Here is a 26,306-nt window from a genome sequence, read left to right as displayed (position 1 = left end):
CATGCCACTTTTTTTTTTTTTTTTAAATTTTTGTGGTGTCTATTTGCAAAGCTGACCTAATGCACAGCCTCACAGCTCTCAACCTCTGAAGGGCCAAGAGGGACACAGGAGGCTTTGTCTGGTGGCAAACAAAGGCCAAGTCATGGCAGAGTGGACCCTGAGGTGACGTGGGCTGCCCACCCCCCACGAGGACGCCTGCCCTGCAAGGCCACTTGCTGGGCAGATTCAGAAAGAAGAGGCAGAAGGAGATGCGTGGCCAGACTCAGCCTGGTCCCCACTCTGGGGAAGGGCTCACTCCAAGGGCGACTCGTCCCAAACCCAGGGAGAGCGGCCCTTCTCTGTCCCATGAGCTGGCACAAAAAGAAGAAATCCAGAAAGAAAGATCAAAATCACGTTCTGAACCTTAATTGACACTGGTCATTTTGACTTCACTAAGCCTCTCCCCTGACTCCCTCCCCCCAGAGGAAAACCCCCAAAAGGTCTTTCCGTTGTAACCTGGTTGCAGAGCAGAAGACGCCATTATTAGTTCCATAAACTAATCAAGCGCCATTAGAAGGAAAGAATATGACATGAAGCTTTTGTTTTCAGATATGAAAGAAAGAAAAAAAAAAAAGAGAGAGAGAGGGAGAGAGAAAGAAGAAAAGAAACCCCAGCAGCAGCTGGAGAATCAGAAGGAAGGAGAAACCGTCACCCAGACACCAGCGAGGGTGGCTCAGGCTGGTGCCGGATGGCAAGAAGGGTTAAATTTATGTTCCATTACAAGTCCCCTTTTTTTTGGTTTCATCTTCTCAGTAAAACACATAACTTAAAATGAAATCAAATATTAAAAATGACAGACTATATAAGTGCTGTGAGTAACTTCAGGTCACGGAGGGAGGGAAAAGCCGGCAAGTTGTCAGGCACTATCTGTCAGAGTGAATTAGAAACAATCAACAGAGACTGAAAGGGAAGGTGATTGTTATTAAGCAGCGGGGCTGTGAGCAGGCTACCCAGATGTGGTCATGCATATAAAGGACAGGAAACAGCAGTTTAATTCAGGAAGCCCTGGCGAACAGGGCAGCAGAGAGGAGAAAAGTCCTTTGTCGCTAATAAGCTGGAAGTTACTTTGATAACAGCAGGGTTAGACTCGAGAATAAAACACATTTCTTTCACTACCACACACCATTAATATCACAGAAATGTGGTCGGAAGAAATGCCTGGCTCAGACGGATTAGCCACTGGCCTCCCCAGCAGCCGCCCCGGGGAAAGCCAGACCCGGGTCCCCTTCCCCTTCCAGGGCCAGGCTCTCTCTGACCATGACCACCTCGGACCGACTCTCACCCTCCAGCAATGTCATATCACCAAAGAGAGTAACGATAGTATTTCATTATTTCCCAGTGTCAGGCCCTCTCGTTGCCGTGGCCTGTGGGGAAGGTGTGAGCCCGGTAAACAGCCTGGATATAATGAAGTCCATGTATGCGGCAACGACAAACAATTTTATATGCAGACAAGGCCCGATTTCATAAGAAATTACTTATGCAGGCGTTCTGCAATTATCCTGTGATACTTTCAGGCAACAGTCTGACAGCAGTTGTGCAAACAATAAAGGGATTACAGAAATAAAAACAAATAATATTACACACACAGAAACTCCATGTTGCATGTGGACGAGTGAAGGGAGTGTACAAGGATGAGTGGGAGCCATGCAGGGGCCAGCAGGAAGTGAGGCCCGGAGCCCAGCGGCCCCTTCCCAGCACACAGACAGGCCTGGGGCACAGCGCCCTGATGGAGCCGCCACGGGCAGATGTTCGGATCGTCCCCCATCACAGGGGATGCTGGCCCACCTGCCAGCCTCTCAGGGGAGCTGAGGACCTGGGCCACCTTTGCAGGATAGAGTCATGGGACCAGGACAGGCACTGGGTGGGCCGAGGAGCCTTGCCATTGCTCTCCCACACCAGGTGGCCTCTCAGGATAGAAAGAATCTTCTTGCACTTCTTCCCAAGGTCAACACAGGCCACCCACGTCCAGTGGCAGCCAGAGTTTCCGGTCAGCTAGGTACAGCATCGAGACCACCCCATTTCAAACACAGGTGAGCAGAATGAGTGGATAGGCCCTGCAAGAGGACCAAATCAGGACTCCGAGGGAGCCACGGCATGTGCCCACGCAGCCCCACAACTGGCATGAGGAGGAGTCATCCTATCACCCGCTCCCTCGGGGCAGAATCCATGCATCACCCTGTCCCCATATCAGACACGGGTATCAGACACCCTATAACTCAGGTGTTGGGGAGGCACACAGTGAGGTGGGAAGGGGAGGCCTGCAGACGGGGATCCTGACCACCATTCCCAGAAGGTGGGTGTTCCCACTGCTGCACCTCTTGCAGGCATCAGCCCACCCCATGTAACCAGAGGCCTCGCAGGCCTCTCTGCAGGGAGAGAACGCAGAAGAGTGAGGCCTAGGGCTGCAAGTGTCACCTTCCTTTCCCACTGCCTGCGTTTCTGGAGCCTGGGCTGTGCTGCGGGCAGCTCAGGTCAGCACTGGCCGGGTCTCATCGCATGCCCACTGTGTGTATGAGCCTGTACTCCTCAGAGCTCTGCTCGGTCCACAGAAACACTTGTGTTTGAAAAAAAGTTTTTTTTTTTTTAACTTCATAAGTTGCCAACATTGGAGGAAAAGAACTAGTTTTTTTAAACTTTTTTCCTTAAAAACTATGAAAACCTGGGAAAATTCGGCCCACATTTCCGAGTGCAGCTGATGAGAGTTGAGTGGCCGCCTGCAATGGGATCAGCTCTCCCCCACTCACTCAGCACACATCCAGCTTCCTGCATTTCCCACCTGGACCCTGAAGTGGGGTTTAGGACAACTCCCTAGAGAGAGAAGCCCAGGCTGGGCAAAAACCTGTCTAGGTGCCTTCTGACAACACACTCTGGGGCAGAGTCCAAGCCCTCCCCTGGCCAGGCTGCCTTCAGCACTGATCACCTTCATCCAAACCCTCAGCATCTTCTATCCCTAAAACAAGCCTACTGGAATACCTGCGGGACACCTTCAAGTTACCTGTACAGGAATCAGGAACTCAGAGTCCTGGCCTCGATGTGTCCTGGGTGTTGACATAAATCATACTAGCAAGGCCTTGGGCTTTGCAATCCCTGACTTCCAGAAAATTTGGAAAGAAATGTCAACTTGCTATATATGGAGTTTGCTGAAACCAAGGTGCAACAAATTCTAATAAATACAATATGCGGAGGGGAGAGGTTAGTCCATCAATACATCAGTGAATGACTGCTGACCACTTGGAGCATGCCAGGACTGTCCTGGGAGCTGTGCAAGCTCCCAAGGTGACCAGGACACCAGCCCTTCCCCCTGCTGGTGCCTTCTTTCAGCTAAGAGGGTTCCCAGAGCTGTCTGGAACTGCCTTTTGTGCCCAGGTGAGAATGACTCTGCCAATGGCTCGCTGTGTGGTCTTGAGCAAATCCCTTGCCCTCTCTAGGCCCCAGTCTCTTCACCTAGAAAATAAAGGTACCTTTGATAGCAAAAGTTTCTGCTAGCCCTAGTGTTCTATGAATCTAGAAATTACCGAGAATTTCTAAACAGAGTCCTGCTTAACAATAGCACCTGTACTACCCAAGGGAAAAGATGCCTAAACCATAACCACCAAGAATCTTAAAACTCATTCAACACGTTATTAGATGACCCACAAATCAACACTGATAAAGAAGTGATCGCTATCAGTTTGGAGTTAATACTTCCTGGTAGTGAATGGAGCATGTTTACAGCTCCCTGAGGCCTGCACAGACTTAGGCAAACCTGATCAAAGGGAGCCCTAAAGACGGCCCCCTGCAGCTCTGCCCAAGCCCACGGCTTTGGGGGCTCAGATGGGTCCAGTTGCTGTTTAGTCACTCAGTTGTGTCTGACTCTTTCTTGACCCCGTGGACTATAGCCCACCAGGCTCCTCTGTCCATGGGATTTCCCAGGCAAGAATACTGGAGTGTGTTGCCATTTCCTTCTCCAGGGGATCTTCCCAACCCAGGGATTGAACGTGCATCTCCTGCATCACAGGCAGATTCTTTACCACTGAGCCACCTGGGAAGTTCAGAGGAGCAGCCAAAGGTCACTGTCATGAACCACAGTGGCCCCCATGCGACTGGCCACTTTTCCTACACCCATGGTTCCTGAAATTCCTGACTCCCAGCTTTACACTAGTCACAAGGACATCCCTCTTGGTAGAAAATTGAGGCCACAGCAAACAACCCACCAAGACTTGGTCCAAGTCACTCACAGAATTCTGGCTCTAGGAGCATTCCCACACCTGAAAAGGGGGGGTTTCTCAAGACATGCTCTCTGGTTAAAAGCAGCTTAAAAGTAAAAGAAAGGCAATAGTCCTTGCCATGGTCTACAAAGGCATGTCTATCCAGGCCCTCCAACCCACCCACCCTCTCCCCAGAGCCCATGTGCTCCAGCCTCGATGGCCTCCACTCTGTCCCCCACACATAGACTTCTTCCCCACCACAGGACCTTTGCACATGCTGCTCCCCCTTCCAGAAATGCTCTTCCTCCAGACCTGCACTCGCTGGCTCCCACATGTCCTTCAGACCTCTCATTTCCAACATGCCTTCCTCAGGAGGGCCATCCCTCACCCTCATAGTACAGATACTCCCCCTCCCCCTGTGTCACCCCAAACATCATTTCCTCATGGCATGTATCACTCTCTGACATCATCTTGTCCATGGTTGTCTTGTTTACTGTGCCCTAGCCCCTGTCTTGTCCAAGACTATACCCAGGGCTGCTCCGTAGCCAAGGGATCATGTTCCAAGATCAGAAACAAGCACGAGCAAACCTTCACCTCGCCATCCAGCAGCTGTGTGACCTGGGGGAAGCCACTCAACTTCTCTGACCTCAGTCTCCACATCTGGAAAATGGAACCAATAATATCACCTACCTGCAATGGAACTGATGAGCATTAAGATAACCCCAAGAAACTCTTCTAGTTCACTCTACCTTCCCTCTGGAGTTAAAATTATCTCTGATTTTCTTTTGCTCTCAGGCAAAATGAGAGTCCTGGGATCTTACTTTCCTACCTCATCACTGCGTACCGAGGAATTTGCAGGGATCCTTACCTCCATGAGCCTGGAGAGCTCCTGGTGAAGATCAAACACGACGCAAAGCCCCACACACATATGCAGGGCTTATCATCATTATCACACAGAAATTACAATTATTCACTCCCTCGTCTGTGCTCCCAAAGTACCGCTCCTGTGGCATTTAACTAAGGTGATTACTACCGCTGCAGGAAGGCTGTTGACTCACACGTCTGCACCAGGACACGGGGCCGCCTTGGGACAGCACCCTGAGTCCAGGGTCCTGAACGTGCCTCGGGGACAGCAGGAGCCACTCTGTGTCTGATGGAGAGAAGGTCCTATGGTCTCTGAGAGCCAATTCCTTCTAGAAGTTGCTGGGCCTCGAGACCGAGAATGGGGTCTTTGAAGGTAAAGCTGTGGAAGGCTGCACAGCCACACCTCCAGGCTCTGCCTCCATTCCTTGCTGGGATCACTATGGAAAGCCATGTTGTGGCAGGACAGTAAATCATTTTCTGATGTGTATGAGGGATTCAGTTAGCATTAGATTGCTTAGCTGCTGCTGCTGTAAGTCGCTTCAGTTGTGTCCAACTCTGTGCAACCCCATAGATGACAGCCCACTCAGGCTCCCCCATCCCTGGGATTCTCCAGGCAAGAACACTGGAGTGGGTTGCCATTTCCTTCCCCAGTGCATGAAAGTGAAAAGTGAAAGTGAGGTCGCTCAGTTGTGTCCGACTCTTCACGACCCCATGGACTGCAGCCCACCAGGCTCCTCCGTCCATGGGATTTTCCAGGCAAGAGTACTGGAGTGGGGTGCCATTGCCTTCTCTGATTGCTTAGGGTTTCTATTTAATGGTGCTTTGGTCATCCCAAAGCTGTACTTTTATAGTATTTGACTTTAAAAATTCAAGTGTCTATTTCAAAGTATAGGGAGGGCATTGGTGGAGATGAATGGGAATAAGATTCCCCCAACAAGTACCTTGAGAAGTGCAAAAATTTCTCAACCAGCTCATCATAATTCCAGGCTCCAGGGTCTGAGAATCCTGTGTGCTGAGGAATCAGCAAGAGGCAAGAAAGGAGATGCCCATGTGCCCTCTGCTTGTTTTGAAAGCCTGTCCCCTTTCTTGGTCTCTGGAGCACAGAATTTCCCCTTGGATACACAATTTTAACTCTACTCCAATTCATATGACCCCAAATTATTCCAAGATGTACATTTTCCATGAAGGAAACTCTCCCCACCTGCTCATGACCAATTCCAAGAATAGCACATCATCTTTCTTTATCTTGGTCCAGAGTATGCCAAGTGATCAGCTTCTGAAAACGCATGCATTGGTGGCAGGAAGCCTGGTGACGCCAGTGCCTCTACCTGCTCTATAGGGTCTCAGGGACCACGTGCAGGATGGCATGGCTCATTCACAGAAGCCCAAGTCATTCCAGCTCCTGCCCTCGAGTGCCCCTTCTCATCCTGGCATGGGTCAAGGGGAAAAGGCAGCATTCTGGCAGCGCCGCCTTACCCACCTCAAAAGCCACAGAATGTGGAATGTTCCAGAGCAACCACAGAGGGGTGGGGGGTGGGGAGCCCCACCCACCCCCTTCCCTACCTGAGGCCCTTGGCAGGGACGCTAAGCTGGGCCTTCAGAAACTGTGAGCATCCAGGAGGCAGAATCACTACCATCAATGTAGCAGCTAAATATTGTAAGACTCCTAACTCCCCCATCTGTGTTTTGCCTCCCAAGAGGGAAAATAGTCTTCACAGACATTCCCTGATCTGGCAGGCAAATTCTAAACCTTACTGGCAACCACAGGCTTGTTTTCCCAACCAAACAGCTATGAAACCAAAAATTGTTCTGCCTGCGTTATGCTGAGAAGGGAAGTAGCCAAACAGTTCAGTCTGGAGGCTCGGGAAGCCCGTGGCCGCCTCCATCGCCAGAGCATCCCGGGTGCAAGAGCATCCCGGAGCCGCTGCCCGCCTGCCCGCCAGCCGCTGGGGGAAGCTACAACTGCCGGTATTCGCTGCTCCTGTTAACACAGAATACACCCACCAAGAAGCTGACGGAAAACACGCACCACAGTGTGAAATCAACACTTTCTAACTCAAAGAAAGGGGGTTAAAAAAAAAAAAAAAAAAAGAAGGGAAAACTTCCAACCCTTTGGCTGCAGATACTTCCTCCTATGAGATTCCATGAAGTGGTGGCCGCACCATGGCCGGGGCCCTGCCACGGAGCCGACCTTGTCTCCCCAGCCCCTCACTTCCGTTTTATGGTATTTCCCCGCATTTTTTCCTAGCCCTTCTCAATCTTAATGCCGGAACCCTGCACCTGTGCGATTGCTAATAAACCAAATCTGATGATAACCATGGAAGCCTAATTGATAGGGGCCTTTATCGACTGGCCTTGATATCTATCTGAGGTTCTCAACAGCCAAGATTTAAATGTTTCATTTTATTTTTAACTTTCACTTTTCCACATTTCAGCAATGTCAGGCAAAGAGGTATGGTTTTACTATCAGAAAGAATCATGGTGCAGAATAATTTATGACTTCAGCTTGGGCTTTCAGAAAAGCTATTTCAAATCTTCACTTTGATTTGGTTGTATCAAAACTACTCAAAATAACAGCGGCACTTTCTTGGAACCGGAATATGTTAGCAGCACCTCAGGACTGCGTACTGAAGCCTCATATTTATCCCAGAAGACAACTTGAGAGAGGAGTTAAGCCACAGAGAGGAAAATAACATTTTTTCATGATTCTTTTGTTCCCCCCTCCCCACCCATCCCCAAACACACCCAAAGCACTAAGGGATCCCTCCCCCATGGCGAATGGTCCTGCCAGCCACAACTCTCCCAGAGCTATGGGCAGGTAGAAGAGTCCTACCTGGGTGGGGCAGAGGCTGGGAGGAAGCCCCTGGCCAGGGAGAGGGAGAGGGGCCATTTGGTTGGGATTTGTGTTAGGTCAACACGACGAAGCAGGAAGAAATGATGTGTGTCCAGGGCAAAGAGTTCCAACATCGTAAGACTTACCTTAGCAGCTTAACTGCATACTTGTCTTAAGGACTGTCAGTCTGGTGAGAAAATACCCCAGAAAGGATGCAGCTGATCCAGGCACTGACAGATTGCCAGAGGGGCGTCCCAGTTCCCTATCACAAAAGGAAATATAGAAAGAAATGATGTAAAGTGAAAAGTAACAAATTCACCAAATCACAGCAATATGCAGAGGTCAAGGAAATTCAACTGAAAAGGTTAAAGATGAAATCAAATCCGGTGTACGAGAATGAAAATCTATCCCAATGCAAGGCCACCGGTGACGTGCTGTAGACAAGAAGCTAAATACTGCCTAGCACTGGGATCTTTCATTTTCATCAGATCAATAAAAGCTTATATTTATCAGGATTCCAAGCAGCTGCCACTTCTGACAACCTCCACTTTATTTTCTCACTCCTTGCGCTGTATCAGGGCAAAGAGGAGAGGAGAAGCAGCTTTTAATGCTATTTACACCTGAAGACACAATTCCATTAAGAGGTCCTGTTTTGTTAAAGAAACAGGGAATGATATGATTATATTGGCAGGAGCGGGAAGTCTCTTTGTTCTTCCCCCCATGTTTTCCCCTTTGCAATCCAGACCCAGCACGAAGATTTCCTGACATGAAGTCCATGTGTGAGCACTTTTTTGTTCAAACTTACCATTTACAAAGAGAGAAAGGCTTTCTGCTAAAACAGTTACCACTCTAATCATCTGTACAACAATATTTGCTATCAGGCATTCTAAATAGATTATCACCAGTCCATCTGTGTCATTATTGATTTATAAGGCTCTAAGCAGCTTTAGAATGGAAGCTTTCCCACTGAAGGGTTTCTTGTATAAATCAGAGCCGTGCTCAAATATAGCAGCCATCACTCAAGATATTGTTCTTAAAATCATAACAAGAAGGAGAAAATGATAAATTGCTTGTAATATACTGATCCAAACTGATATGCAAATCTTGTTTTTTAAATATATTACTTGAGTAAAAAGAGGCATCATTAACATATGAATGCTATATGCAAATGATGGTGACAGAGCAGATGTTGGCGCATGTAATTGACCTATATGTGAATTGCATCAGAACCCTTAACTCTATTAATTCACTACCCAGTAACTAGATATTGTCCAAAAAGTACATTCTTTGAAACCATATACTGGAAGCAAAGCTGACAGGGTTCCAAGGATTCTGAAACAAGGTCACTGTCACTAGTATTTTGCTGTCATCTGCATTCCCCTTCTTATAGATGACATCATCATGGGGCCGTGTAAATCGATCACTTAATAGCATTTAGAAAATACTGCAGTGGGGAACAGGTTATAAAAAAAAATGCCCCAGTTTTATTCTTTTTCTTGGCAGAAATGTCATCCCTCTTAAACTGAGGGTTTGTGCATGAGTGCACTGTGAAACACACAGATGCCATTTTATTCCCCGTCTTTATTTTTCCACTTCTTCTCAGAATGACATTAAATTGTATTAAATAGCCTTTTGTCCACAGGGCACAGACCACCCCGCATATGATAATGTATTAATGCCCCACGTTCCAGCCACTGAGCTGAAACATTCTGAGACTTGGAGGATAAGTATGAAGCACCATTGTGTGTATAGCCTGCTAACAACTGTGACACATACTAATAGAAACATACCTAATAAATTACTGCTTTCAGGTCTAGCAAGCTGACATTTCTCTGCAAGGGACAATTTTATATTTGTGGCACAGAACAAAATTGCTTCATATGAAGCCACTGTGGATTAGCATAAAAATTAACACTTAAATTTCAGCTTATTTTCCACCCTCTCCTCCTGCCACAACAATCAATTCCTCTTATAAATCTGATTAGATTTTATGATGCTTATTATTCAGAGCATGTCTCAACACAGCATTCACAGGCTTGAAGACTATTTGTTTAAATAGAAAAAAGAAGCAGATAAATCTATAGGTATTTTTTATTACCCCATTCCCCACCAGTTTCTTTCTCATATTGTAACATCAGTAATTGATTGCACACATTAATTAACATGTAAGGTAGAAATTCTGCATTATGCATGATTTATTTTCCTATCTGGTGAGTAGGTTTGTCTGCTGCCCTTGTGTTTCTAGGACATTGGGCTCGATTCTGGTCCAGACATAAATGCCAATGCTCATTCCCCCTGAAAGTTATTAATGTCAGATATGAAATGAGATTTTTGATTTCACCTGCTTACTAATCCACAAAAGCTGTTTTGAGTGATGCAGGCTTAAACGCCAAAATTTGAAATGATATATTGCTATATCTGATAACATGCAAATATGTTCATTAGACATAATTTAGCAGGAGAGAATAGCAACACTTTTATAACTAGTCTAGGTCAAAAATGGTTGTTAATTAAACAAGTCATGAAAAATGGCATTACAAGGAGACTGTCCAGCAGACACCAGACTTTCTAACGATATGCCGCTGATAGGCACCCAATGCTTTTCACTAAAACGGTGGGGGAAAAAAACTTTCAGAGCATTTCACATAATCTACAGCAATGTTAACAAAACTATGCCCACATTAAGACCCTCAAATTGGTCACAAATTCTTCTTAGTTTTTATTGGTAACACACTACACTTCTCCATTTGAAGATGTGATTTCACTTTCTGTCTTAGTGGCTTAAGGTGATTTATATGGTTGACTCCTTCACAAATAAACCAGAAAAGAAATTAATATTATATCCGGCCATGCTGCTGGCTGCCCTGCGTGTTTATGGCTGTGTATTCTAAATCAAGTAGAGCAATAAGCAAAAGGCTGCTTGGACGATGAGGGCGGCACCAGGGCTGAGGTGGATGGCAGACAAAGGCACGGGAGGAACATGCAGGTGGATCTTCTCTTTCCTGTGGTCCTTCTCAAGTGAAGGCTCCTGTTACCTAGGGGACCCGGGTACAGGAAGAACTCTTGATTGGTCATGAGTTGAGATGCAATGTGGGCGGGGTTCTGATATGCAGGTAAAACTGACCACCTGAGCTTGTCTTCTTGGGGTGAGGCTTCGTGAATACCTGGGGGAAGGAGAGTATCTCAGGAATTAAGTACACAGTCTAAAGGAGGGTAGGAGGAGTTTCCAACTGGCCACCCATGCCACCTTCCATCAGAGAGGAAAGTGTTCATAGAGCAGTTAAGACTCAACACATCATCTAGAGCCAACTGGTACTGGTCGATGCTCTACTTAACAAAAGCATCCTTGTAGCCACACACTTAAAACACAGTCTGGAAAGCAGAAAGGGCATGTATATGCATTGGGAGTCACGTAAAATAAGGAAGGCTGAGTGCAAGAGTAAATGACCATCTCAATAAACCAAGAGAAGTTCACATTTAAGCCATGGAAGCAATCAATCTATATTCCCGACACCAACTCAGAGCTTGATGGAAAAGTGATTTCTAATCCTCACTTATCCGGTGGAGGCAGGTCCTTCCCCAAATACTTCATGTCCAGGTGTAAAACATTCTCGTTCTTAGCCTGGCTCGCAGTCAATATTACTATTATTGCTAGAACTCGCACCTCATCTTTGACTATGTTTTATGGTTCTATACTTTCAAATCCAGAATCTTAAAATAAGCATCATAGCATTCATCCTGCCTATCTTTCAGGGATAATGTGAGGTTCAAAAAAAAAAAAAAGAAAAGAAAACAGATGGAAACTCTTTGGTGGAGGAGGAGAAAGAAACATAGTTCTGAAAGACTCTTGTTACTTTTCACTCCCACTATGCCCTTCACTGAATCTCCTGCCCACTCAATGCATGCCCCATCTGGACAGGGAACCTCTCCTTTCTAAACTGTCGAATCACAGCCCCAGTTCCTGGACTCAACCATCTTCTGCTTCCCCATGGGGCATGCTGCCAGTTCTCACATCCCAGGAGCAACTCAAGGATCGCTTGGGGTCACAAGACTTATTGACAAGGTCTGGGGGGCCCCTGTGTATTCTCAGGTCATTGGGAAGTCTTAGGGAGGAAAGACTCCAAGACTGCAGCACTTAAGTAACCTTTAGATCCCATGGTCACAGTAGATGGCATTAGCCTGTGCCTCTCATGGGCCAGTAATTCTCTTTCAGGGGGCCTGACACTATTTATCCAACTTCATGTGCCTCTACATGACAGAAAGGGAAAAGGAACTAAAGAACTTCTTGACGAAGGTGACAGAGGAAAGTGAAAAAGTTGGCTTAAAACTCAACATTCAAAAAACTAAGATCATAGCATCCTGTCCCATCACTTCATGGCAAATAGATGGGGAAACAATGGAAACAGTGACAGACTTTATTTCCTTGGGCTCCAAAATCACTGCAGACAGTGACTGCAGCCATAAAATTAAAAGACCCTTGCTCCTTGGAAGGAAAGCTATGACAAACCTAGAGAGCATATTAAAAAGCAGAGACATCACTTTGCCAACAGAGGTCCATATAGTCAAAGCTATGGTTTTTCCAGTAGTTATGCTCAGATATGCCGATGACACCACCCTTATGGCAGAAAGTGAAGAGGAACTAAAAAGTCTCTTGATGAAGGTGAAAGAGGAGAGTGAAAAAGTTGGCTTAAAGCTGAACATTCAGAAAACTAAGATCATGGCATCTGGTCCCATCACTTCACTGGAAATAGATGGGGAGACAGTGGAAACAGTGAAAGACTTTATTTTTGGGGGCTCCAAAATCACTGCAGATGGTGATTGAAGTCATGAAATTAAAAGACGCTTACTCCTTGGAAGGAAAGTTATGACCGACCTAGATAGCATATTAAAAAGCAAAGTCATTACTTTGCCAACAAAGGTCCGTCTGGTCAAGGCTATGGTTTTTCCAGTGGTCATGTATGGATGTGAGAGTTGGACTGTGAAGAAAGCTGAGCACCGAAAAATTGATGCTTTTGAACTGTGATGTTGGAGAAGACTCTTGAGAGTCCCTTGGACTGCAAGGAGATCCAACCAGTCCATCCTAAAGGAGATCAGTCCTGGGTGTTCATTGGAAGGACTGATGCTAAAGCTGAAACTCCAGTACTTTGGCCACCTGATGCGAAGAGTTGACTCATTGGAAAAGACCCTGATGCTGGGAGGGACTGGGGGTAGGAGGAGAAGGGGACGACAGATGAGATGGGATGAGATGATTGGATGGCATCACCAACTCGATGGACATGGGTTTGAGTAAACTCTGGGAGTTGGTGATGGACAGGGAGGCCTGGCGTGCTGCGATTCAAGGGGTTGCAAAGAGTCGGACATGACTGAGCAACTGAACTGAACTGACTGATGTACAGATGTGTGAGTTGGACCATAGAGAAGGCTGAGCACTGAAGAATTGGTGCTTTTGAATTGTGGTGCTAGAGAAGACTCTTGAGACTCCCTTAGACAGCAAAGAGATCAAACTAGTCAATCCTAAAGGAAATTAACCCTGAATATTCCTTGGAAGGACTGATGCTGAAACTGAAGCTCCAATACTTTGGCCACCTGATGCAAAGAACTGACTCATTGGAAAAGACCCTGATGCTGGGAAAGATTGAAGGCAGGAGGAGAAAGGGAAAACAGAGGATGAAATGGTTGAATGGCATCATCAACTCAATGTACATGAGTTTGCACAAGCTCCAGGAGATAGTGAGGACAGGGAAGCCTGGAGTTCCACGGTTCATGGGGTCGTAAAGAGTTGAACACAACTGAGCGACTGAACAACAACATGTGCCTCTATACCCAACAATGACAAAGATGCCCAGAGTCTTCCCTGGATATGGTTAAACTAGTCCATATTTCTCCATAGAATTTAATTAACTTCAAAGTGCTTTATTTCTTGAAAGGGTAAAATGAATGAATAAGCTAACAAATGTGCACATGAAATAGGTGAACAAGTGAATGAATGCACACAGGCATGAGTGAATAGACAGATGGAGAGATAGAATGATGATTGAAAAAGTGTAAAAAGCAATAATGCATGAACTGACATATAAATTCAAAAATGTGCATGTAAATGAAAAAAAATGCCTTATGAATGAATGAAAGAATACCACTGATACCTTTTTAATGAATAAGTATATACATGAGCTCTTATAGCATGACTGGGTTGATGTAAGATAGAAGAGAAAAAATAGTAAACAAGGTCTGATTTATTGTCAAAGTTTCTGGACCCATCCTTGGCTCCCTTCTTATATCTCAAAGAACACAAATTCCTAGAAAACCCTGTGGGGCAGCCAATAGGATTTTGCATAAGCCACCACAGACTCAGGATAAGCAAGACAAACATTCCTGCCTCCTGTCTGGACCCTCAGGGTGAAAGGGCTCAATCAGGTGCTTCTGATCAAGAGGCACCTGGCTTTGGTGCAATCCTGCACCTGCTAGACACTGATGGATGCCCCCTGGAAGGCAGAAGCTATAGGAGCTTCAGACCCTAGATGATAGCCCAGTAAGGCCCAGCAATGAAACTGAGAATTCACATCATCACCTAAGCCTCCACTTACTCATCTTTAGAATGGAGATAACACATCTGAAAGTGATTAGCCCAGGGTCTGGCTCCTAGTCACCACTCAACTAACAGTCATCACAATCTGATATTGCTGAGCTGTTCTGCCCTGTGACTCCTGGGTCCCCTGCCCATGGAGAGCTTATTCCCAGGTGGACATCTATCTCTACCAAATGTGCCGGTGGCCAGGCTCCCAGAAGCAAGGGACTGAACCATAGGAACCCTCATGGCTCCTTTCAAGTGTATATTAATATTTTATTTCTTCTTCCAAGCCCCACTTATCTGCATAAATAAAGATGTTTTCTATTTAAAATGACTGGAGAGAGTCAATCTTTGTGATCGTTGCTCTTCTGTGGAATTTGGTTTCCCATCCACAGAACTAAGTACTTGGTCTAAATCATGATTTTTCAGTATTTTTCTGGCAGATTCCTTTTCCAGGGAAATCTGACCGCATGTGAGCTGATAAAAGCAGCTCCTCTAGCCAACCCTGCAAGAGACAGCTCTGAGTTCTCCCCTTCTCTACACTCCCAAGGTTCTTCTTGGAACCTCTGGGGTCCCGTGGAAGCCAATTTGAGAACCATTGGATTGGTGACTTTCTGATAGCCCAGAAAGAGTTAATTCTGTGGCAGCACTCATAGTGGCATTGAAGGACATGCCCTGGATGCCGGCAGAACATATGCCAACTCCAGTAGAGTTATCCACACCTGGGCAGCCTGGTATTTACACAGGAACTAGAAGAGATGTCTTTCCACACTGATGGTCTTCCAGCCCCAGTGAGCCACCCTTTCCTCTCTTCTGCTTCCAGTCCTGCCGCTGATTCTAAGCTAGAGGCCAGTCCCCACTGAGGCAAGTGGACTCAGACCCAGGCGTGACCCTTGAGCAAGACCATAGGCTTCCTGGATCTACAAGTCTTATTAGTGGGTAAAGAGCTACTACCTGACACACGTCAAGAAAAACAAACATCTAAGACCCTCCCTTGAACAAACTGGCCGTTAGCCATTATCAGAGGGCATCTCCCAGAATGAAATTTCTAAATGGGGAGTGACGACATTTTCCTCCCACCCTAACTAGACTGGGGACAATGTGGCCCACATTTTAATCATTTGTACCCCACCTTCACCTCACTGCCATATCTGCTTATACCTATGCCATTAACTCAGTAGGATTTTTCTTGAAATTAACTCACAAATTTGTTTTTAATGGAAATTTTATATAACACTGCCATAAATCAAAACCAATATTATTCTCCATCAAATTATGTAAAATAAATATCTAAGTATATCAAAGAAAAAAAAGGATGAGGCATGTTGAGTCTGAAGTCATCTCTTGGCGTTGGGGACAGTGCAGGATGGGGAACTGAAGCACAGACCCAGCAGTGAGCAGCCTGGGCTTGAATCCTCCTCCACTGCACTTCTGACTATGGACTTGAGCCCCAGTTTCCTCATCCGTAAAATGGGGGTGAAAGTAGTATCCACCTCATAAGGTTGTCATAAGAATTAATTAATTGAAATGATTAGTAATTAATTAATTGACCTCATGTGCCCTTACCTGTTGCTGCTGTCGTTATACTAAAGAGAAGCCAGCAGGAGGTGAACTCGGACAGAGCGGCCACCTCTTGACATGTCTCCTGCAGGACGTTGGCTCACACAGGCTGAGCCAGAGGAGGAAGGTGACTCAGGGACACGGTCACGGGGCTGGGCATCTACAGCCTGTCCTCACCCGGGCCTGCCACTTGCTCAGCGTCTGACCTCAGAGTCTCTTCCCTTCCAGCTTTGACTCTCCCAACCGTCCCATGAGGGGATTGAACACAGGAGAGTCTCCAAAGGACCTCCAGGCCCCGAGGAACTTGAACCTCTGAGGCCACCACATGCCCATCCTGGGTTAAAAAACAGCCCTCCCCCTCTACTGTGGCCCAGGAGAGAGACCCATTCAGCAAGCGGCTTCCACGGCAGGTGCTGGTAGCGAGAGGGGAGCCACAGAAGCTGACAGTTCCCAAGACATAAGGCCCAGTGTGAGTACAAAGAGGGAACAAAGTGGGTACATGCAGGGTCCCCGAAACGGCCACTGGGATGGGCCACAGCTGTATCCAAGTCCCATTACGGGGGACAGGCCGGAGGATGAGAGGCCAGAGAGATGGCCCAGGGAGGGCCCCAATCTTAGACAGCTTCTCCCCACTGCAGGCCTCAGCTCCCTCTCCCAACACTTGTTGACTGTGTCCATCACAGCCGTCCCCTCAACACATCACCCTGAAAAGTACTGAGACAGCTGCACATTGTGTGACTCACTCAGGAGTCCTCTTGCTTCTTCCCCAGATCCAACCCCCTGTCCTGCAGTCGAGACTTTCCCAGGAGCAGGCGTTTGTATCTGTCCTGAAGCAGCACCCCGTTTCTACAAGAATAGGTTAGCATCTCTTAGATTTTACATCTAAGTTTACCTGTTTCTCAGATCCTACTAAGAAAGGATAATGGAGTGCATAGCCATTCCCTTCTCTAGTGGGTCTTCCCAACCTGGGATTGAACATAGGTCTCCTGCTTTGCAGGCAGATTCTTTACCGTCTGAGCCACCATGCAAGTCCCCAATAAGAAAGGCACTTCCTCAAAAATCTGGACACTGTGGGACTTCTCCCAGGCAGAAATCACATACGCATGTTGGATTTGAATCCCACTGTCCAGAGGTTGTGGAGGTGCTCTGCGACCCCCAGTCAGCAACCCTTTGTGCGTATCACCTCCTCCGACCCACTCCAGAAGGGCCCTGGGCCTTCCCAGGTAGAGGTCTTCTTGCAGGCCCCCCTCCAGTGGGAGCCTCCCCCAGGCCCAGCCCCCTGTCCTGGATGGGGGAGGGGCTGAGAAGCTTGTGAACCTCAGTAAACAGAGCTTGTGAGGGGTCTCAGAGGGAGATGCTCCCCCACCCCAGGAATCACTAGGTGTGGCTTCAGGACAAGCATGCACACACACAGAGGTTCGTCTTGTAGGCATAAACACATGCTCTCTAAAAAGGCAATGTTGAGTCTCTGGTACAAAATGAGGGTATAAAGCTGACACTGTTTACAATCAGCTGGATCCCTTGGACTTGCAAGCCCTTTTTCCAGAAACATTCATGTGAAAGGCGCTTCCTTAAGAGTGGGTACTTATCTTACTCATGGGGGAGCTAGGATGATGCTACCATAGAAGGGCGTACACCAGGGCCCCCATCGGTCCCCGCGGGGGCAGGAGATAGAGCGGACCCAGGGACAGCCACCCTGGAACTCGCTGAAGTGGACGGCCCAGCGCCTGCACTTTTGTGAACTCGCTAATCACAGCCGCACTGATAAGTCCTAAAGCTCTCTGGCTAACCCCAAACCAAGTCATGATTCAGGTGTTTACTGCTCTACAGCCTTTATTAAAACAAACAGTGTAAGGAAACAACAAAAAAATGTTTTTTCTCATTTCTTTCAATTGTTCTGCTTGGCAACTTTATTGCACATTAGTTCAAAATAAGCTGCCAATAAAGTTGGATAAAATTAAACTCATGCTGGAGTTTTTTCCTCAATAATTTTTGTTGGGTTGTTTTTATTTTCATAAGGATTTGAAATGTGGCATTATCTTAGGTTCAGAATTTCACTGTCTGGGTAGTTACAACTTAACTTCTACTGAGTTTATGAATTCCAATCTCAGTTCTTTTAAAATGAGTTTGGTTTTACTGTTAGTTTCATACCAAAGCAGTCTCTATAGCAGTTTGTCTTCTCCTGTACAAAAAGCACAATATAAAACCAGAATCTTCTGTACTGTAATTAGGCTTAGAAAATTATGTGATTTCTAATTTAACAAAACCTCAGAACATTGCATAATCCACAACCCAAAGTCAACATTTGTTTGAATGTATGATTTCAGGAAAATATTTTTTTAAAGATAGCATTTGTGAATAGGCCAAAATGATTCAATTTAAGACAGCAAAAAATCAACATCTTGGAGTAAAAATAATGCACTGTAGTAATTTGATTATAGTGAAAATCAAACGTCATGTGTTGTAAGCAAGCAAACAATAGGCATTTTTATGCAACTAAACATTTTTCTGGTTATCTAACTATGATTTATTCATCTAAAATGATAAATTTAATCCCATCACCAGCAGATCAATTGCAGGTATAACAGATAAAACCAGAATAAATCATCATATCACTGTACTGGAAACACAAAAAGCAGATAGAAGCAGAGTCTGGACTTCAAACTGGAGTCTGTTTCCAGGCATTCCAAGGACCGTTTGCCCCAGAGAAGTTCAATGTATACATAAAGTCATCTGATCCAAATATGCTAATGATTTTTATTGGTCGAATCTTAAAAGTGAGGTTTATTTTTATGAGTATGCATTAATTAACCCAGCATGTACTATCTTTCAGACTATCTTGCCAGGGACTTTCATTTAAACATGTTTATTGTGAAATGTTTGCATTCTCCACATTTGTGGCCCACACGCAGATTATTTCATACTTTCCTTTAGAGCACTTAGAAAAGTTAAAAGGAGTTATTGTTTTTGATTAATGCCATTTTGGGGCAGTTTAAAAAAAAAAAAAAAAAGTTCCAAATCCTAGCTCTGCATAAATTCTTTGACATTAAAAAAAAAAAAAAAAAAACCTCTGCAAGTTCCACTGCACAAAGATACGTGGGGGTCTGCTCTGGGTTTATTTGAAGGTGGCCTGCTAAAACTGAACTTTATTAACTTTGGTGTTTGCATGAACTCGTGGAAGAGTGATGGCGAATGTGGAGCAGCTATCAATCACAAAAGGAGAGCCACGCTCGGGGCTGTGGTGTGGTGCCGTACAGATGGGAGTTCTAAGGCCCCGCCTGTCATCTTTTGATTAAGAAAAGGAAATGATTTCACCAAAAAGATATTCCCTCTTGTGTTGTTTTGTTTTAACTGAGTTTGTACTTTCCACCAAACTGGACATATTTATTGAGACTCATAAGTTACTTCACGATTACCAACATCACTGCAATCTCAACAAACTATTTTTTTTCTTGCCAATTATCTAAATATCATAACTATAAAATATCTTAAAACATTCTCCATACTGTAAACATCTTAGCTACAAAGCTTCGAGTGTAAACAGTATGATGCATCAGAATGGTTTTAAGCGATGTTATAAAAACTGCTCTTAAAAACTAAACAAAAATGTAAAGCTTCCATCTGTTTTATGATTTTTCCACTGCTGAACGGCTGCTGTGTGCCAGTTCACTGAACCATGGCTTGCTAAAGAGATTGCTGGGGTCACAGATTGAAAAAACAAAGAGCATGTCTTTAATGGTGGGATTTTTTTTTTTCTCTCTCTCAAGTCTTCCTGACATGGCTGGAACGGAATTAAGTGTGCAGCGGCCGAGGAGAAGGGACAGAAAACGCACAGGATGCCTGTTGCAGGAGGAGCCCGCACAGCCTCGCATTTTCTAAAGAATGTCATTTCGGCAATTATCTTAGGTTCTTCGGTGATGGTGTATCTGCAACCACAATACGCTCTTGCTTCCTCACCGAATTTTTTTGGGGGGACCTGTATATACCAGTTAAAAATAGACAGCAAATTGCACACTAAGAAAAAGCAGGCTTATTTTTGTGCACACAGGCAGGTATGAAACGATGATCATTCAGAGACTGCCCTTTCTACTCTGCTCTCAGCCCTGGTCCAAGGGGGTGCAAAGGTGCCTGAGCAGGTGAAGACTCCTCAAAGAGGCAAGAAAAAACTATCTTTCCGTCCAAAGGCTTGTCTCTGAGACGCTGGGAGGTGACGAGGGGAGGAGACTAAAAGAGATACTGCATTAATCCAGTGCTCAGAGGACACTGCTGCATGGGGAGCACTGCACGGGGAGTCAAGGGCCCACCTGGGCCCACTGCAGTCTCCCATCAGGGAGACATGTGTCCTGGGAGCCTTCCTGACCCCTACCATCCTGTCCCCTGAGGCCACCTCTGATGAATATCAGTGACCACTGGGTTTGGACTTCCTGGGCTGGCTACCTGACTCCTGTCCCCCCTTACCACCCCCAGAGACAGTGCCTTTGGAGGCTGGGGGCTTCTCGGGCTTCCCCCAGGAGAGACTCACAGAGAGCAAGACATTGCATGTCAGCCCCCGAGGCCGGCTGGACCAGGTCTCCCTGTCCCACTGCTCTCCTTTAGAAGGCAGGCGCTCCCGGGGCTGGGATGGGGTGCGGACCGCCTGCCAGGGCCAGGGCAGGGGCAGCTGGAGTCCGCCGGCCTTCCCTGGGGTGACAAACGCATGTCGGACCTCCTCACAGGGTCCTCCAGCTCACAGGTGCGGGGTACCCCCGAGCTGGCGGTCATACTCTGATATCTTGGAGAGAAGAGGACACTTGGGGCTGGAGATGCCAGGGCAGACCACCCTGCCTCTAGAAGCAGATAGCCTTCACGTCCACAGCCACCACTCAATGGCCAGCCTGCGGCACGGTTGTCACCTCCCCATCTCCCTCTCTGATTCCTCCACTCCCCAGGCCTTCGGCCGTCCCTCCTGTCACTCTACGGCGCAGAGGCTTTGCATTTGCCACTTGCCATGAGGGCCTCCCTCCCCCCCAGGGGTCCATCTCTATGAGTGGCTTTACAGGTCCTAACATGAGGCCTGTCAGGGGCAAGGGACTCCCCAGAATTCCTGGGAAGACCAGCAGTTTGAAGAGCAGGTCACCACCCAGGGGCGAGCCAAGGCCTGAGCCTGCTGCACCCTGAGACCCGAGGGCACTGGTGTGGGCATCCTTGGAAAGCAGGCCTGAGTGCCCACTCTCACCCGCTCCTCCCAAAGCATGTCCATTTCCCATGGAGTCTCACACGTGCACCACGCCCAGCAGATTGGAGACCAAGACTCCTCAGCTGGGTGACCGGTGGCTCTTCCCCCACACTGTTCCCACTGCACTTGGGCTTCAGAAGCCCAACCCGGACCCCGTCGTCTGGGCCCTCCTGTCCCAGTGTCCGGAGCACCAGCGACCCCGAAGAACACCCAGCCCGCACGCAGGCCCTGTGGGCTCTGAGGCAGGCTGGCATGATTCCGTGCACATTCCAAATTTAAATCTGGGACGCTCTCCCCTTCCTTCACTGCTCCAGAACCCGGGGGAGGCATCTGCCTGGAAACAGCTGTCACCCAAAGGAGGAGGCGGCACAGACGGTTCCCCCGCGCGCACCTCCGTCAGAAGCTACACATCAGCCAGGGTTACTTAGCTACGGAGCACCACAGCCCGGGGGGAAGGAGGCCGGCTGGGCAGAGAGCCCCGCGAGCAGGGCCCCCGGGCCCGCTCCCACACAGGCCACCCGCCAGTCAGCAGAGCCACCTGCAGGGGGCACGGGGCTCCTGCCTCATCGCAGGGCAACTGAGGCTCAAAGAGGTTAACCACTGTGATCAAGATCATATGACTACAATGATAATGACACAACAGTCGCAATAATAAACAGTAAGAACTAATACTTATTAGCACGTGAATCACGCCCACTGTGGGCCAGGAGCCCCTTGCTGCGGTCCAAGTTCAAATCCTTACAACAACCCCGTGAAATGCTATCAGTACCGCCCTCAGACAAATACGAGGCAAAGCCAAGAAAACCGGGAAGTGACAGAGCCAGGATTCGATTCAGGGGCCTCCTGCTTCCGTTCTCTGAGCCGCCAGGCTGCGCTATCCACTGACCTCGTCATGGCCATCACAGGGGACCAGAGGAGTTGAGCTTTACTGAGTTCTCACTGGGAGCCCAGGGGTCAGCTTCATGCGTTATTTAATGTCTATTACTCACTTTATTCCCAATATACAGATACCAGGAAACGGAGGCTCAGAGATGTTGGGCAGTGTTCTGAAGGTCAAACGAGGAGCAGCAGCAGAGTGGGGAGCCCCTCTGGGGGAGGCGAGCTGGACCTGGCTCCAGGACGCTCCGGAGGAGAAGCCCCACCCTGGCCTGCAGCGGTGTCTCTGGCCAGCAGCAGGAACAGGATTTCAGCAGAGGAAACGGGACCAGCACTGGTATGTCACGCTCATCACCGTGCTGGGGACGCTGTTTGGGATTTGCTGTGGTTGCCAACTCATGTGTACTTCTCACTGAGGCTAATCTCGATTATAATGTGGGTTTATCCTAAGTCCAGAGAAGGGAGGGGGGCCAAGCCCAAAGCTCCAGTTCATGCAGATGGTGGTGGGAGCCTCTGCAAACACTGACCATATTTAGGAGAAGTCAGGAGATGGGGACGCCAGCCATTCAGATCGGCAGCCCGAGTCGGTGGGCCAAGCGGCCTGGCCGGGAGTGCCCAGCGCCAGCCCTGGCTTCTCTGCCCCTCAGAGCACAGGCAGGGGTTTCTGTCACTGTCCCGTCCAAGTGCTCCATGTTCAAATAGTAGGAAGAGGACTAAGTTGAATGACAAAGGAGAATAATTACACAAGGCAACGATCTGCCCACCACCACCACCAAATGCTGAGGTCCCCAAGGACGGGCCTCCAAGAACAAGGCTGAGAAGAGGGCCCTTGAAGCCAGAGCCCTTCCCTGAGAACACAGACAATATGAAAAATGCTGGCGGGTCAGGCTGCACTTTCCTCGAACTAATCACTAATGAAGTTTGGGGTGAGCTATTTTGAAAGCAGCCCACACAGCACAACCACACGCCGTCATCAGCTGCCGTCCTCAAATGCAATTTCATTCATAATTAAATATGAAAAAGCCACCACCTTAAAATAACATCAGGGGTCACAGTTGAACTCTCCCGTCTGGGCCAGTGAATTCTGGCCTACGCTGACCTCTCCAAGATGGTTCCCAAACCTTCCCAGGCACACACCCTTCCTCCAGCCCCAGAGATCCACCTGCTGTCCCCAGACACACCGCAGTCCTGCCTCCAGGCCTTTGCCCATCCCACCCCACCTTCCACACACCCTTCTCCCTCCTCTCTGCCTGCAAGTGCCAACCAGAATGCAAGGATCAGCCTGAGCAATCTCTCCTAAGAAGCCTTCAGCAGCCAAAGCCTGAAAGGGCCCCTGGCCAGGCTGAATTTCAATAGCAATTGTTTATACAATCCCTTTGGCAAAGGGGATCTTGTATTGCCCCATGCTCTCTTCTCTTGCCCTCCTAAGCATCCATTGGCACTCCATGAGCAGGCATCCCATTCATTCATTCATTCATTTAGCAAATGTTTGTTTACTGAGCAACTACTATGTGTCAGACACCAGAGAAACAACAGGGAAAGCCAGACGTGGTCCCTGCCCCCTCGGAAGACATCCTCTAGGAGGACCAGATGAGGAATTCACCAGCAAACACGCACTAGATCTTTCCAGCTGCACTGTCAGTTCACCAAGGTCAGGCCCTCCCCTACATTCATGTCGAAGCCTACACCAGCTTAGGACACACAGTCTGCTCAGAGTGTGCTGACCTGCCCACTCTTCTGGCTGGGTCACCTCTTGCCTGGTTCATCCATGCTGTGCCTCAGAACTCCTCCTGAATCTGTATTTAGGAGAAATTCCTTTGGTGAGGATAATCAGGGCTGGGTGGGTGTCAGCCCTTGAACCCGGAGGTTCCCAGTGGCTGCTGGCTGGCAGCAGCCGGAGGGGCCCCACCTGGGACCAAGACAGAGAGTGAGCTCACACCCTAGCCCAGGAGGAGAGTGAACATGCAGGAACATTTTAAAGGCCACCCACCATCTGGAGGCAGCTCCAGCAAGGAACATTCTGTCCATAACAAGGGTAAACCGGGAACCACGCAGGAAGCAGCAGACACAGCCTCTCAACAAGCTGAGGGAAGAATGGATGCCCTAGGGAGCAGGTCCCAAGAGGCTGGGGAGAGATGCCCCAGGTACTGGGAAGTGGGCCAGGAGTGGGGCAGCTCAGGGGACCAGACACACACAGCACTAACCTAGCACATGCTCACGTCTGGTGCAAGGCTGGGTCATGCTGTTAAGAGAAGCGGGAACTGGGTGGGCCGGGCTTCTAGAAGCTCACAGACCTCGAGAAGAGAGGAGATGCTACACTTGTGAGGCCAGTCACACACATACGGCGGGGCGGGGGGACATGGCAGCATCACACAAACTCCCATTATTGGAATTTAAGATGTAACTAAGCCCCTGGCAAGGACTTCCCTGGTGGCTCAGACGGTGAAGTGTCTGCCTACAATGAGGGAGACCTGGGTTCGATCCCCGGGTTGGGAAGATCCTCTGGAGAAGGAAATGGCAACCCACTCTAGTACTCTTGCCTGGAAAATCCCATGGATGGAGGAGTCTGGTAAGCTACAGTCCATGGGGTTGCAAAGAGTTGGACACAACTGAGCGACTTCACCTGACCTTACCTTCAGCCCCTGGCATGTGTTATTTTATTTGATGCCCAACCCCCCAGTACAAGGTGGGGAAACTAAGGCTCCAAGATGACAAGTGCCATGTCTGAGGTCACACGGCTAATACTGGAACCAGTAACCTGGTCCTGAGTTCATTCCCACCTGTGCTAAATCCTCTAGACTCTGATCTCCTGTGGCTTCCAGGTGTCGCCCCCTTCATCTCCCACCCACCCCAGAGCCCTATGCTATTTGGAGATCTGTAAAGGCGGGTCATTGGACCAAGACCACTGGGATTCCTGTCGTGAAGAGCAACATCCTCACCACCACGTACCTGTGAGATGCTCCCTGCAGCACCATCACCATTGTAACGGCTTCAGTCCCCGGATGAGAAGACAGGGGCTCGAGGGGAGACACGTGATGTCACACCAGCACACCCTGACCCCAGTCCCAGCCACAGTGCTGCTTTTCTCTGGGTCTTGCTCCTCATCTGAAAAGTGGGAAGGACTCCCCTGCCTCACGGGCATTGGACTAGAATTCCAAAGGGAAGAGGTAGGTTTCGGGGGTCAGGAAGTTCCATCTGACTTGCTGGATATTCAGCCAATAAGCTTTTATAAACATCTTTCTCCATCCCTCCCCAAGAATCACACAGCTCTAGGTTCAATGTGGATGCCATCATTAATACTCAACCTGTCAGAATCACGGCTTCCTACCTAGGAGGAAGAGAATGTTCTGGAGCCCCAAGCACTTCACTTTCCATTGGCTAAGTTGATTCTTTTGCTGGTTGCTACCAGCTCAGATGCATGGAGCTCTCGTTTCACTGAAAGCTGTGGGTTTGTCACCGATCGTGTCCATCAATAATCAGCAGATTAGCAGCCTGCTTGTGCAGACACTTCTATTTTCAACCTGAAGGGTGGTTTGGGGGTTTCTTTTAAATTTAACTATTCTCATTAAGGATTCATAGCACACCAAAAGAGTGATTTTTAAAAAAATCATCTTTGCAGAAAAGGAATATCAGCAAAAATAATCACTATTCCAGGCTCAACAATGAGTCCCTAATGAGGACAGCAGTCATCAGTTAAATAAACATATCATTAGGATGAGAATGGATGTGTCAACATAGACACAGTCCACTAATTTGTGTGTATGGGAGGGAATGTCTGTGGTCCATCTTAGTGGGGTCCTGCTGGGGGTGGGTGTGCCCATGATCTTTCACAGGTAAAGCTCAGGGTGTGGTCAAGGTCAAGGCAGGTGAAAGTGAAAGTCACTTAGTCGTGTCCGACTCTTTGAGACCCCATGGTCAATACAGTCCAGGGAATGCTCCAGGCCAGAATACTGGAGTGTGTAGCTGTTCCCTTCTCCAAGGGATCTTCCCAACTCAGGGATCAAACCCAGGTATCAAATCCAGGTCTCCCACATCTCAGGCAGATTCTTTACCAGCTGAGCCACCAAGGAAGCCCAAGGCAGGTAAGGTGGAAGCTATTGATGGAATAAGGACAGGAGGTAGACAATGGGACACTGTCCTGGTGATCAAGCAGGCCTGCCACCA

At 47.9% G+C, this 26,306-nt stretch overlaps 1 protein-coding gene across 8 annotated transcripts in view; it reads right to left on the bottom strand.

The window, feature by feature from the left end:
- The window catches only part of ZNF536 (zinc finger protein 536), a 444,782-nt gene that overhangs the window by 318,424 nt on the left and 100,052 nt on the right, over positions 1-26,306 (bottom strand). For all 8 annotated transcript variants that reach the window (XM_043899042.1, XM_043899040.1, XM_043899045.1 and 5 more), the window contains one exon: positions 8,070-8,185. The gene's annotated coding sequence lies outside the window, so the exon portion shown is untranslated. The remainder of the gene's footprint in view (positions 1-8,069; positions 8,186-26,306) is intronic.

This window comes from Cervus elaphus, chromosome 4, assembly GCF_910594005.1.
Source record: "Cervus elaphus chromosome 4, mCerEla1.1, whole genome shotgun sequence".
NCBI classification, from domain to species: domain Eukaryota; kingdom Metazoa; phylum Chordata; class Mammalia; order Artiodactyla; family Cervidae; genus Cervus; species Cervus elaphus.
The sequence above is the reverse complement of the archived record's forward strand: the minus strand, read 5'-3'. Positions and strand labels throughout refer to the sequence as shown.